Source organism: Leptonychotes weddellii, chromosome 16 (genome assembly GCF_054177405.1).
Source record: "Leptonychotes weddellii isolate Sample4059 chromosome 16, ASM5417740v2, whole genome shotgun sequence".
NCBI classification, from domain to species: Eukaryota; Metazoa; Chordata; class Mammalia; order Carnivora; family Phocidae; genus Leptonychotes; species Leptonychotes weddellii.
The window spans coordinates 2962255-2976310 of record NC_138384.1 but is presented as its reverse complement, the minus strand read 5'-3'; the positions used below and the strand labels follow the sequence as shown (position 1 = coordinate 2976310).

The following is a 14056-nucleotide window of genomic DNA, read 5'->3' as shown; positions in this document are numbered from 1 at the left end:
CCCAACAGGCGGACGACCAGCCCTGAACGAACGCGAGTCACTGTTCTCCCTGCCTGGATTGCCCGGCTGCTTTTGTGGATGGGGACCCAGACCTGGAGAGGGGAAGTGGCTCTCATGAGCACCATCTGTGCCTGGTGGCGGCGTGACTGACGGAGTTGGGACCAAACCTCGCTCCTTCACACCATGGGGGTTTTGCTTAGGGTCCACGGTGTGCATGCCCTCGGGGAGCACTGGGGTGGGCCAGGAGCCTGGCTCCCGGGGTGCGGGCGGCCCGCCACATCCTCCCCGCCTCCCCTGGCAGCTGCGGGGTCTGCTGTGGCCAGGCCCGGGTGACAGCGAGCCGCAGCTGCGGAGCCTGGGAAGCAGTACCCTAACCACTCTGGGTCCCCATTTCCTCGCTCATCTGGAAAGCCACCAGCAGGGGCTCCCATTGTCCCCCAACCCCCTGCTGGCACTTGGATGTGCTCATATTTTCACACTGAAATGGAGGCTTGGTTTCAAAGAATTTTCTTTGAGGTCACATCTGCCGGGAAGCTATGCTCAGACGCAGCTTGAGCCACACTGACCGTGTGCCTGAATTACCCCGGCAATTCCTTTCTTCCTCGGCCTGCTGTGAGGGGCCGTACACACTTACTGAGGGGCACGAAGCTACGTGGCCTTAATTCCACGTGTAACAGGCCCATAGCAGGAAGCCTGGAAAGCACAGGGAAACACAGGGTCGGGGAGGAAAAGAAGAAACACACAAACAAAACACAGCATGGGGAATTAAAAAAAAAAAAACTGAAAAGAAAGAAAGTGAAAAAACTGGACAAGTGTCTCTAACTGGACACGGAGTTGTCGTAAGCTTTCCTGGGACTGCTGCCTGCTCCCAGTGTTGAAGAGTCTTAAAATCTCGGGGTGTGGCCCCTTGAAGCCGTTGGAGCCCGCTGGAGGAAATTCTTCATTTTCTGGAAACTTGTCCTGCGCCCCAGATGCCTACTGACCCACGAGGCCGCCCCGTCTGGGCCCTCCAGCAGGCTCCATGTCCAGCAGTGAAGCACGGGGGTTTCAGGGTGCTCTAGACCCAGACTGTCTGCACTGGCCCCCTTTTCTCTGCCCCAATTTTCTGGGGGGCCTTGAGTTGTTTGTGGACTTCACTATGCCTCACCTTGCTCATCTGTGGAATGGGATCCTAGTAAGCTGATGAACGAGAAGTTGCCCCGGATGGAGGGGCGGTGCTGGGGGGTTGCTGCTGTGACTCTAGACACTCCCAGGCGCTCACTGACTAAGGCACAATCGCTTGAAGAGCACGTGTGGGAGGGAAGCAGCCCGGGGGGATGGAGGAGTGCCAGTTTGGTTGATACTGTTGCTTTATCTTTCAAGAATGCAGAGAGGCCAAAACCGAGTTGTGGAAGCAGCAGCGTAGAGCTCTGGGCTGGTGTCTTCCTTTGACACCTGTGTAGGGCAAGGGCACGGCCGGCCCTGACCCATCGGTGCATTGCCCCGGCAGGGACTCTGCTCCCAGGATTTGCTCCACTTTCTTTCATTTTTACTTTCCTTCTTATCCTTGCAGTTCAAAGTGTAGAGGCTGGGCAGGACCACGGAGGTGGGACAAGCTTCGGCAAGATGCTGGAGGCTGCTGGCCGGCAGCCTGGCTCCAGGGGGGACCCCTGACCTCTCAGGCTGGGATGGGCCCCGAGGATGTCTCCTTGCTTCCTCCCCGCCATTCCCCACAGCCAAGTGACACACAGGAGGACGTCCGGGCAGGACCCCTTCCTGCCCGGCACACTCTTGCAAGCCCCTACTCGCGCCCCCTTGCCAACGGCCGACCCCCGGAGCTCAGGCCAGCTCCAGACCAGGGCTGGGGTCACCGGGAAGGCACAGGGGCAGCTGGAACAGCCCCACTGCCGCCAGAGGGGCTCTCCAACCTCCTGAGACCCTTGGGGCCTCGAGGATCCCCAAGGAGGCAGCACCCCCTGCTGGCAGGTCACCGCACCCCTTCCTCTAAATCCCGTTGCCCTGAAACCAGGGGATATTTGCTCACCACTGAGTCCATTTGTTGCCTTTGGGGCCACAGGGTGTCTGTGGGGTGGACGTGTCTGCAGATGTAGCCTCCCAAGAAGATGCCAGTAACTCCCGAATTCCACTCGTGGACATACATCCCCCATGGAATTCCGACCGGGGGTCCGTCGCGGGGCCGGGATGGGGATGTTCAGTGTTATGCATGCGGAGGATGGGGGGCTGTGCAGCCCCCAGACTGGGTGTATAGGCAGCGGCAAAGACCAATTTAAAAACGTGATGCTGACTTAAAAAAACAAAAAACAAAAACCCCCAACAAACCAGAAAGAGTATGACACGATCCCCTATGTTCACCAGATAGAAAACGCCTGGATAGCTACAAGGTGGAATCATACGAAATTATCATCGTTTTAGTGGTTTTTCTTTTAACCTACAGGAATGGGAATGTCCCGTCGGGCAACACTGCATATGCTCTGGTGTGTCTACAGCGCGAGGGCAATGACCACGAACCCCCCCCGTTACCCCGGACAACGCGGATGATTCCCGTAGTATGTGGTCAAGCAAGCCAGGGGCGAACCGTCCACACCACGACTTCATCTACCCAGGTTCCAATCAGGCGGATTGGATCTAAGTTCCTGAAAGCGAGGCCAGGGATAACCTGCGGGGGCAGGTGGTGACCGCGAGGGGGCACAGGGGGCTCCTGGGGGTGATAACAGGCCGCGTGTGAAACCTGCGGAGGCCTGTGTGTGTGATTTGCGCACTCTCCGTACCCGCCCGTGCTGCCCTGAGAGACATGTTCAGGGATGTGTGCCCCCAAAGCGACCCAGGGGTGTTTACGGGGACACCTAGGAGTGTAGGGTGTGTGTGTGGAGCGCTGGAATAGGGGCCCAGAACTTTCCTCCTGCCTCCCTGGCAGCCCAGGGGACATCCAGCCGAGTCCCCCCAGTCCCTCCGCAAGCTGTCCCCGGCAGCCCTGCACTGCTGGGGGCCCAGCCCTGGCTGGCAGGAAAGGAGGAAAGTCCCCACTGGTTTCTTTTTCTTGCCACCAAAGGGGCTGCAGGTATTTGTTCCTGAAACTCACGGCTGAGCTAATTTTACACCGCAAGCGAGACACTGGGGCGGGGGGGGGGGGAATAAAACGATGCTCTCGGGGGTCTGATCTGAGCAGGATGGGAACCCTGGCCGGATGGTGGGTGTGACGCTGGCCGACGGGGTTGGGGAGCAAGGGCTGGTGGACACAGGGGCTCGGAGTCCCCCCGGCATCCATTCATAACCTCAGACGGGGCACTAAGAACTGCGGTCTCGCTTTCTGGCTCTGTCACTTGGCCTCAGTTTCCCCATTTCCAAGGGGCAGGGTGGATACAGCGATGCCCGAGGCCCCCTGCGAGCCCATGGTGGTGCCCCATCTTCACTTCGGTTTCCTCTCTCATGTTAGGGGACCATCCTGCCTCCAGAGCAGAGAAAGTCACATCATGATATGACGAGCCCGTGGGATGGTGGAAAGGAAATCAGAATGAATTTTCTCTGAAATGCTTCCCTGGGTCCTTTAGCCCTGCTGGCTCAAGCTCAGAAGGTGCCGACCATTCTTAAAAGAGCAAGTGTTATTTCTGATCTTATTTTTCCAGAAGAAAGCGGAACTTCATATCCTTCTCCCCCCACCCCCAGACAACGGACAGGAGTTAAAGTAGGAAAAATACTGGGGTTAGCAAGAGCACATCGGCTGTGCCGAGCAAAGAGAATCATGCCCAGCATTCTTGGAATGGGCATCCAAATGCTCGCTGAATGAGAAGGGTATCTGGAAGGTCAGTGGCTTGCATAACCCTGAGCCTCATGTGTGGGAAGCCTCACACAAAATCTGTTTGTGGCCATCATTGCAGACGTGGTGGATCATGGTGGGCCTGGCGCCATTCCCCAGCCCAAGAGTGCCTGCCAACCCTGCTGTGTTTATCTGTCTTACAAGGATTAGATTAGGTTAAATCACTAAAAAGCCACACACACGAACACTTTACTGCCCTACCTCTTAAAAAGCTCTGCCCCCCTCACTGAACACAGGGGGATGGAAGAAGCGGCCGCTGGTGGCCACGGCTCTCACCTGCACGGGGCAGTCCCGGTTTATGCCTGTTTCGCTCTCATTGTTAGTGACTCCTCTTTCACACTCAGAAACGTCCCGGTCCTAGGCTCAGCTACATAGCATGCTGAATGTGCGCCACTGACCCCCTCCCCCAGCCTGCCGGTCCCTCTGTCCTCTCTGGCCGATGTACTCTCCAAGGCGTCACCTTTACGCTTTCCAATGTCGCTTCTAGGAACGCCTCATAGATTTTTTCCTGGAGTCACGTCCGAGGGAGGAATGAGGCCCCGGCTAGGTTACTGTGCCTCTTTGATCAGCTGAGAGCGTGTCCCCTCCCCTTCTTGCTGGGGCTGTCAGGAAGCTCAGAAATAAGGCTGGGCTATGTGCCATTCCTCCAACAGCTCTTGGCCTTTGGTGGTTGTTTTGCGGGGTTTACGCATTTCAGCTGCTCTTTCTTGAGAAGCTGACTTCTAGACCTTCCTGCGTGTGGGTGGCTCGGGAATGCACAGTGACGGTATTGTTGGGTGGGGGGGACTGGGTCACGCCTCCAGGCTTGAGCACACCTGCCTGGGAGCAGGTTCCAGGACGAACACATGGAAGGGTGAAGGTGGGGTCCCGGCACCAGGCACTGGGCTAACATTCCCTGCTTATCTCCTTCCGTTTCCCCAAATCCTACATGATGCGTGCTTTATTATCCCCATTTTGCAGAGGTGAAAGCAAAGATGTAGTCTGAGAGGAAAGCCCACCATGCTTCCCACTCAGTGAGCAAGTGGAAGAACCAAGCTTTGCCCCTGAGACTGCTGGTGGCAGAGGTCATGTTCCCGGCGTGGCACCCGGCGTGGCACTCTGCACGTGGACACTATGAACTTGGAGAGACGCACCTGTCTGAGGTCCTGTGGGCAAGGAGTGGCAAAGCCAGGCCCGGGACTGGACTTGGAGAGGCCGTGTCGCGGGCTCACAAACACTCAGAAGGAGGGGCCGGGGCTGGGGCTGGGGCCAGATCCTTGTGGGTCTAGCCCTGTGAGTTCATGGACGATAGACCCGTTGTGAGCTCTCTGGGGGACGTTCCAGGCACATTCCTAACCTTTTGAAATTGATGTCATGGAATGAAAACACCTTCCTCGGTTGTTGCTGTCAGAGGCCGTAAACGCCTCTGGCATCAAAGGGCGAGCTGGGCAGGTGCTTTCCTGCGCTCTGCGGGATGTGCGAGTCAGTGGGGCGCTCATGGACGTTCCTCCCAGGTGGGGGGCTGCCATGCTCTGCTGACCCGGACAGGTGAGGACACAGACATGGCCAGCTGTGTGTGTGGACAGCAGGACCACATGCAATCACAGGCGCCACGCACCAGCTGCAAGGAGGGCTCCTGCTGGTCCCGTGTGAGAAGACCTGCCCTCTGGCCTCTCCCACCTCTGTCCTCACGCATCTTCCCGGGGCTGACGCCGGACTTACCTGGGGTCCCGGCCCACGGCGATCCTCTCTCCACGGGGCCTCCCCTAGATGGAGTCTGACGGTTGCTCTACATGAAGCAGAAAGTACACGTGGTCTGTGTTGGACACACAGAAACCACTCGGAGCAGGCAGAGTCCCTCTGAAATATTGACTCTGGCTGGAAAATACTCGGATGTTCCAGTTTTCTTCTGGGTCACTCGTTTGAGAAGGCTGGAGGGGGAGTTCCAGTTTGCGTTGGTGGACTTAATGTTTACCACATTTTTCTACTTGTGGTTTAGTGAAACACACACACACACACTCTCAGATCTGGGGTTTATTCCTCTGGGATTTCCTCAGTGGAAGCCGTGGACCTCTGGTCTGTTTATTCACTCAACAAACATCTAAGGAGACCGACTATGTGCTGGATAAGTATCTGGGCGAGCGGGCATGTTTCCACCAAGGGGCTGGGCAAACACGGAAGCCAGCACTCTTTCTTGGGGGGCTGCCTGTGGGACAGTAGCAGCAATGCTGTTGGGGTTATAACCTCTTCGGCTCCTCCAGCCACACCTCTCCTTTGGCTGCGTCCTGCCGGCCCAGAAAGGTCTACCTGCATGATCTTCTGGCCGCACGACCATGCACGTCCCCCAACTAAAGCCAGCACCCCCTCCTCGCCCCGTGGCTCCTCCTTGTTACCCAGACCCCACACCTCAGCAGGGCGGCCAGCTCCTCGCTCTGCCTCCCTCCCCAAACTCGTGCAATGTGACAAATTCCTGCCTCTCACCTCCATGTGAGCTCTTGCTTCCAACCCCTTCTCTCCTGGCCAGGGTCTCCGTTCGGACGCCGCCACTTCCCTGGCTCTGTCTTCTGCTGCCCGTGATCTCCGATGCACAGCTTTGGGCACATCAGAGGATGTGCTAACTTCCCTTCTGATTCCACTGGGTTTCTTCACGTATTTTGAAGCTGTTAGTAGGTGTTGATATAGGCTTGTTCTATGCTCTTAATGAATCGACCCCCTGTCACTAGGAAATGGCCACCTGGCACTCGTGGTGGTGGTGTCATAAAATCTCCTTTGTCTGGGGGCGCCTGGGCAGCTCATTCCGCTAAGCGTCTGCCTTTGGCTCAGGTCATGACCCCAGGTCTTCGGATGGAGCCCCGTGTCGGGCTCCCTGCTTGGCAGAGAGCCCGCTTCTCCCTCTCCCTCTGCTACTCCCCCTACTTGTGCTGTCTCTCTCAAATAAATAAATAAAATCTTAAAAAAAACCCTCCTTTGTCTGATATTTATGTAGCCACCTCTGCTTTCCTCGTTCCACCCCACCCCTACCTTTGCACTTCGTGCATGGACAGCGGGTTTCCAGCAGACATCGGATGGACGTGGCTGCTTGTGGACATTCTTGAGCTTTGTTCTGAGGATCGGGGAAGTTTCCCGGAGACCAGACGGTTGTTACTGACAAAACACAGACACTCCATGCTCACTCCATTCCGTGGGGCTGGGAGGGGTCCTCAGGTCCACCAGACACTCCTGGGAAGTTTGAGACAGACCGCCAGAGTTAAAACCCAGCAAAGGGAGAGCTTTACACTGGGCATCGGGCGTGATGGACCGCTTGGCAGGTCCCCAGCAGGTGGTGCCCTGGGGGGGTGGGAAGCTCTCTCGTTTGCAGCTGGTGCGGAGGAAAGACACTGCTTGCTCGCAAGTAGGCTTCCCAGCCCCCGCCCCTCCGGCTTGTGTGTATTTAATACGTTATCCGTGTGCCTCTGCTTCTTTGTCTGCAAAATGGGGAAAGTAGTGCCTGCCTTCCTGACTTGTCGTGGGGATGGAACGAGCTTTCGTGCATAAGCCACTTCCCACCACGTCCGGCACATCGTGAGGGCTCAATAAAGCGGTCCTTGTTAATTATCATTATCATTTAGTTTCTCACCTTCCAACAGCTCGAGGAGGCAGAAAATCTCATCCCCATTTTACGAAAGCAGGTGGCGAGGACGCTGTATCCCTTGATGGCAGTCCAGGAGAGGGGCTCTGGTGAAGGGCTTGCCTCTCTCCTGCAGACTTGGTTCACGGTTGCGCCACGGGGCGCCCCACGTGAGCTGGGCCCGGAGGCCCCCGGAGGGCAGCGGCAGACCAGCCGGGCTGGATGGATGTGACTGCAGGGCGATTTTGCAGGGAGCCAGGTTCTGAGTCTCCAACAGCAGGTGCAACCAGAATGGGAGGGTCACGACCTCACACACCTGCGGGGGATGTTTTCGGAGCCCTTCTAGCTCCTTCGCTTCATTTTACATACAATTAACCATAGCTGGTGATTATTAAGTGCTGAGGCAGATAGTGCTCCTGAGGAGGCTGATTCCACAGCTGGGGAAACAGGCACAGAGGGGCTCGGTGACCCGGACAAGGTCAGTTGGTGAGAAGCATCAGAGCCCAGATTTGGTTCTGGTTGTGGAGCCCCTAGAACCCCACTTCACGGATGGGGACACTGAGGCCCAGACAGGGCAGGCCCCGTCCGAGGCCACGGAGTGGGCTCCCTTTGGAGCCGACGCTGTGGCTGGAGCAGCGTCTGGCCCTGCCTGGGGGCGATCTGTGGGAACTGAGCTGGGTTTGGGGGCTGTCTTCTCACTGGTCAGTGACTCTTTGAGGACAGAAGTCAGGCATCGTTCTCATTTTGGAAGTTGAGTGTCTAGTGTGGTGTCCAGCACCTGGGCAGCTCCCGTGGGGCAGCCCTTAGGAACTTGGACTGGGATCCTGACCTCCCCTTTTCCTGGGGCAACGTCAGCTCCCCTGAGCGTCAGTAGGCCCATCTCTAAAATGGGCACATCATGCCATGTCCTTTAGGACGGAACGTGGTCTCACAAAGGTGAAGCACACGGCTCAGAGTTAAGAGCCACGAGGAAGAGAGTTAACAGAAACAATCACAACAACGCAGCGAAGCTTCTGGCTTCCCTGAACTCCACGGGAGTCTGCATTCGCGCCCCTGAGTTTGGGCTCCTGCTCCCCTTTCCTCGTGATCAGTGCTCCCTTCACAGAGCACACAGGCTTGGCGCTGCCCTGGTAGGGAGCGGCCTCCATTTTATTACTAAAGATTAAGCGAAATAAAACAAAACAGACACTGAGGTCTCCTGACCATTTCCCCTTTCAAAGGTGGAGAACAGCACATCAAAACCAGAAGATGAACCAAAAGGTTGCTGGTGGGTTCTAGAAAACTCCGACCGCAAGGATGAAGAAGAATGTGCTGAGTTATATAAGAAGTTGGTTTGTACGTGATTCTGGGGAGAGGTGCGTGCTCTCTGAGGTGAGTCACTGCCAAACGTCCTTCTCCCTGGAGCACCTGGGCTGCTCCTGTCATGCTCTGGGGCCACAGGTTCGCCCAGGGCTCTCCCAACACCACCACCGCCGAGCATGCATTCTCTGAACATGCTTCTGAAGTTTCAGATAGGATGAAAAAACTTCCAAGAGCTTCCTTGAGAAAGTGCTGGAGCCTTGGCTCCTGCCCACAGGGGGATGGGCCGCTGAGGTCCTGGAAAGAGGAACCCAGGTACCACGGGAGCTACCCGGGTTGTCCTGGCTGCGTGGTGCGCGTCCGGCCCTCCCAGAGGCAGACCCCAGGCAGGACGCGCCAAGCAAGAGATGATGGGGGCCTACGCCCATAATACACCCAAGTGCGAGCTGCTACACAGAGAAGGAATCATGCTTTCCCTCCACTTGGGAGCCGCCTCCGGTGGGAAATGAGGTCCCTTTTCCTGAATGCTTCATTACTGCACCAAATGTGTCCTTGCCCCAGACCCCCGGGGTGCTCTAGGCTGGCGGCCGTGGCACGTCTTGCCACCTCTGAGCAGATGGAAGCCGGCCCCCGAATCTGATGGTGGAAGTGACCTGGTGGCTTTCTCTCCCTTAAACCTGCGGCCGGAGTTACTCCCGTTCCCAGTTCCCTGAGGCTGGGAACTCAGGGATGGATTCATTTCCGAGTGTCTGTGAGCGGCTGGGGGTCAGGCCCTCTTGGGCGCGGGGATGCAGCGGGACATCAGCCCTCCAGCTGGAGTTTCCCTTTGGTGGGGAAGACTCTCGTGTGTACACAAGCCATACCCCCCAGTAGTAGAAACAGCAGTAAGGGGGGTGGCTGGGTGGGCTACTGAGAGGCCCCAAGAACCTGGAAACGGTTCTGTTGAGGAAGGCCAGCAGGAGGGGCTGTATAGGCCGTGGAAACACGGTGGCCTCTGCCCAGTGGACCTCTGCTGGGACCCCTGAAAACTTCAGTCCTACAGACTGGCTGCAGCTGGAGGCTTCTGGAGACACCCCCTGGCTTCTGCGGTCTCACCTGTGCCCTGTTGTTTCCTGGGCGCCGTGCTGGGCGAGGTGTGGCTGGAGAGGTGACCGTGGACCATTGAGAAATCATCCCGGCAAGGGGCATGGCCCTCGGAGACCCCGCCTGGGGGATGGCTCCGTCTCCAGGGTGTGGGAACCAGGGGGCTGGCTCTCCCACGTGCTGGGGCAGTCCCCAGACAGGACATGGAGCCAGGAACCACCTGGGGCTGGGTGTGGGAGGAGAGGGGATGCCAGGCTGCTCCAGGACACCTGGGTTTGAATCCCCTTTGTTGCCTACCCGTGGTGGGGCCTGGGCTAGTCCCTCATCTGTAGAGTGGGGACTGCCCGTCCTGCCAGGTGAGTGGGTGTGATGGTATCCACTAGTCACCTGAAATGTGTGAGCCTGAATTGAGATGTGCCCCAAACCACACAGCTGATTTCAAACTTCATAGAAAAAATGAATGTAAAATACCTTACTAATACTTTTTCAATATTGGATTACTTGTTAAAAGGGTAACATTTTAGATATATGGGGTGAAATAAAATATATTATGAAAATGAATTTGTTGTGTCTCTTTTTGTTCCTGTCACTGCGCTCACCTCACCTTCCTGCTGGGCAGGGCTGGCCTAGAACACGGGCTGCATATTGGAACCAGCTGGAACATTTATAAACCACTGACCCCTCCCTGCAGGCTCTGCTTCAGCCTTCCTGGGATGTGGCCCAGGTGTTTGGAGTTTTCAGCGCTCCACGGGTGACTCTTATGTTGGCAAAGTTTGCAGAGCCCTGCTGTAGAGTGATTAGCAAGTTTCTAGAGCAGGTGTCCTTACGATCCCAGTGACAACAGGATGATTGCCCACGGTTCTGCAGGCAGCAGGGCCAGGGGAAGAGAAACTCCAGGGCACCTGTCAGGTGCCCTGCCTCAGCACTTGTGTCCATCACCCATGACATTGTTCTACTAACCCCATAAGCCAGGGCCCGTGTAACCCTACTTCACCGATGAGGAAACAGGAAATCACTTCCTGGAGTCACATGCCTAGGAAGCAGCAAGACTAAGATCTGAACTCATGGTTTCTCCATTGCACACCTCTGTGGGGGACACTGTGAGACTAGCTCATGGAGGCGACCATGGCTTAGGAGGACATGCTCCTCAGAGCCTGGGATGGAGGCCTCGGGGAGGGTGAGAAAAGTAATGAGATGGCGGTAGCACATGGTTCAAGGCTAGTATAAGTACAAACAAGGACAATGATCATGACTTACGTCATTAGTCTGTCACCATCACCATCATCACTATATAGACAGACCCTTGGTCAGTGTCTCTTGCTCTGTGCCTTTCTAAATCAGCTGTGCACAATCTCAAAGACTTTACTGGGCCCAGTGGGGTGGGGTTGATACAGCAGGAGAAGTAATCAGATTCTTAGGAGCTATGCTCTTTGGAGGGTGGATTGAGGTAATCTTTTGGATTCTGATCCCTACCCTGATTATAAATGGATCAGTAGGTAGCAATACAGGGCCTCTGACCATATTCATGATTGCCCTTCAATTCTGCTCAGGGAGAATAAGGCTGTTATTTCAGGGGAAATCTGATTATAGTTTTGCAACAAGATAAGTGCCCTTCTGAGGAAGCCTTGGTCTGGCATCTTCAGAAATAGCTCCAGAGCCATGGAACGACTGGGCGCTGTCTTCACAAATCAGCATAGTGATCCCCTGGATTCTAACCCTCTCTCTACTCCCTCCCTGGGAAGCCCAGAGAATGCTCCAAGGAGCGCAGGCTCGTTGACTTGATGAGGAAACTGTCACCATGAGTGGCTGAACTTGGAGGAGAGGCAGGATCTGTCTTACTGCTCTGACAGCCCGTCCTCGGGCGAGGGAGCCCTGGGAGCCTCAGTCTCCTCGTTAAAAATGAGATTTAGAATATACAGATCCAAATTTGACAGGGGCTCTTGTAAGGGCTCACGGGGATGGATACCACCTCTGAACTTAAAGCCCTCGTGTCAGTTATCCCCACTGAAAGATATTATCTATATAAATAAATATGAGAAGTGAAAGCATAAGAAAATACATAATCAGAAGAGCTTCAGGGCCCTGGCCGGGACGAGGTGTTCTGTGCCGGCCCTGCAGCTCACCGCCACCGCGGCGGCCTCTGGTGGGCAGCCATCCGTGTACAGAACTCTGGTGGCTCCATGTGGGAGCTTCACGGCCAGAGGGAGGGGTGGCGTCACTCCCAGAAGGAGTGGGAGTGTCCCTCCGGTACAGATGGCCTGTGTGGTTTAAGGAATCTTCTTTGATTTACTGACGAAGTGGTAGCAAGCTAATGCTATGCAGAAGGGTCCCCCGCGTGACCACGTGGAAACGCACCTCCTTGTGCCCCACACTTGGACCTGCTGTGGACTCTGGGACCCCGGAAGACTCAGAGCCCCACCACCAACTCCCTTCTTGTGGCCCCTTGGCTAACTTCCCAAACCCCTGTGTCTTGGCTCTCCAACCTTGTCTTCCAAGGACTCCTGGTACCAGCCACAGTGCCAGTCTCTTGCTATGCTCACAGCAGCTGTTGGCATGAGAAAGTCCCTTGTCTGAGCCACCAGTGGATAATGAGCTAACATGGCAGGACAAGCAAGCCAGACAGAATGCCTTCAGCTGTAAGCCGCAGAAGACCCGGCCCCAGCTGGAGTGAGCTACCAGGGGATTTATTAACTTACCTCACTAGAAGTTCTGACGTAGGGAAGCTCCAGGCTAAGTCACGAGCTCAGTGACTTTGTGAAGGACTCCAGTTTGCTTCATTGTCAGCGTTGCCATCCTCAGCATGTTTTCCTCAGGTATCTCCCCTTATGGGCCCAAGATGGCTGCCATGGTTCCGGACCTCACACGTAGGCGCAAAAGCCTCCAGTCACATTTCCTGGCAAGAGAGCATGTGACTCCTGAAGATTTGCCATAAAACACAGGGAAGTACAGCAGACTCATCCCCAAACAGCCTACAAACATCTGTGTGACAACACTGCCCTCTGTTCCCTAACATTTTACAGACATTAATGGATGTCTTGTAAAATACCAAGGCGGGGGATGAGGACTCAGGGGCCATCAGGGTGCAGCAGCCCTGCTTTGCAGATGAGGCATCTGGAGCTCCGAGGAGTGAAGGGCGCTCCTGAGGCCGCAGGAACTCTGTAGCAGGTGTGATGCTTAGGGCTGAGGAGGGGGCCGTGGCATTAGGACGCAGCTCTCCTGCCTCCCGTGTTCACAAAAGTACTCTCTTCCCTGGACACCACTGACTGGTGTTGCCTGAGGATCTCCCCGGCACGGGGGCCGGCCGTGCTGTGAGCCACCAGGTGAAAATCGCTGGCACGCTGGCCCCGCCGCTTGGGCTCTCAGAGAGCACGAGGCTGTGTCTCTGGGGTGCTGGCTCCCTCTTGTGAATAAAACGAAGAATTGCATGGTGTTCCTTCAGGGTCCACAGGGCTTCCCTGGGCCCAAGAAACACCTGAACGGCTTGCTAAAATGCGGATGCCAGGGCCTCGTTCTCAGGGATTGGGATCCAGCGGGTCTGAGGAGGCGCCTGGAAATATGCATTTTAACAAGTGTTCAGCGTGATGCTCATGCCGCTGGTCCACTGAACACACTTTGAGATCCGCAGCTGCCCAGCAGTCTGGGGTCAGGGAAAGCCCACTGAATGCACATGGAGTCTGAAGACCTGGCTGCTAGTCTTGCTGTGTGACCTCAGGCAAGGCACATTCCCTCTCTGGGCCTCTGCATTCTCATCCATAAGATCAGTGGACTAGAAAGGGGGCAGCAAGATTTGGAGCGTGAGCATGTGTGGCTTCACCACCATCATGTTGAGAACACAGTCCAGACTCCAAGGAACACACGCCGTGTGACGCGGTTTATGTCAAGTTCAGTAACGGGCAGAAGAAAGTTCCGCGTTGGCAGTCAGGAGAGTGGTTGCCTTTCTGGGGGTGGGGGGGCGGGATGCCCATGAAGGGATGCAGAGGGTGTTTTCATGGGCTGAGGAAGCTCCACTCTGTTCTCTGGGCGCTGGGTCCATGGGGTGTCCCGTGTGTGAAGCCCGCTGAGCACCGCATGAAGGACTTGCGCACTTTGTACCTGGTAGGCTTGCGGAAAAGGTTTACATTGGAAGCACAGGGAAGGCTTGGGATGGTGCAGGGTCTCCAGGCCGCGCCAGCTCTGGGTCCCAGCCTGGCTCTCTCTTTCCGCTGTGCTCAGCCCCCGGGGCAAGGTCCCAGCAGGGGACGGGAGCTCCTTGCCTGGGGGTTTGGCAGAGTTTT

The 14056-nt window shown here is 56.1% G+C and overlaps 1 long non-coding RNA gene across 1 annotated transcript; it reads right to left on the bottom strand.

The window, feature by feature from the left end:
• Nucleotides 1–3975: 3975 nt before the first annotated feature.
• LOC115941492 (uncharacterized) lies at nucleotides 3976–12702 on the bottom strand. Its single transcript, XR_014140760.1, has 4 exons — nucleotides 12479–12702; nucleotides 6815–7012; nucleotides 6275–6453; nucleotides 3976–5582 (listed from the first exon to the last, which is right to left on the bottom strand). It is a non-coding gene; the product is annotated as an uncharacterized LOC115941492 (long non-coding RNA).
• Nucleotides 12703–14056: the final 1354 nt, after the last annotated feature.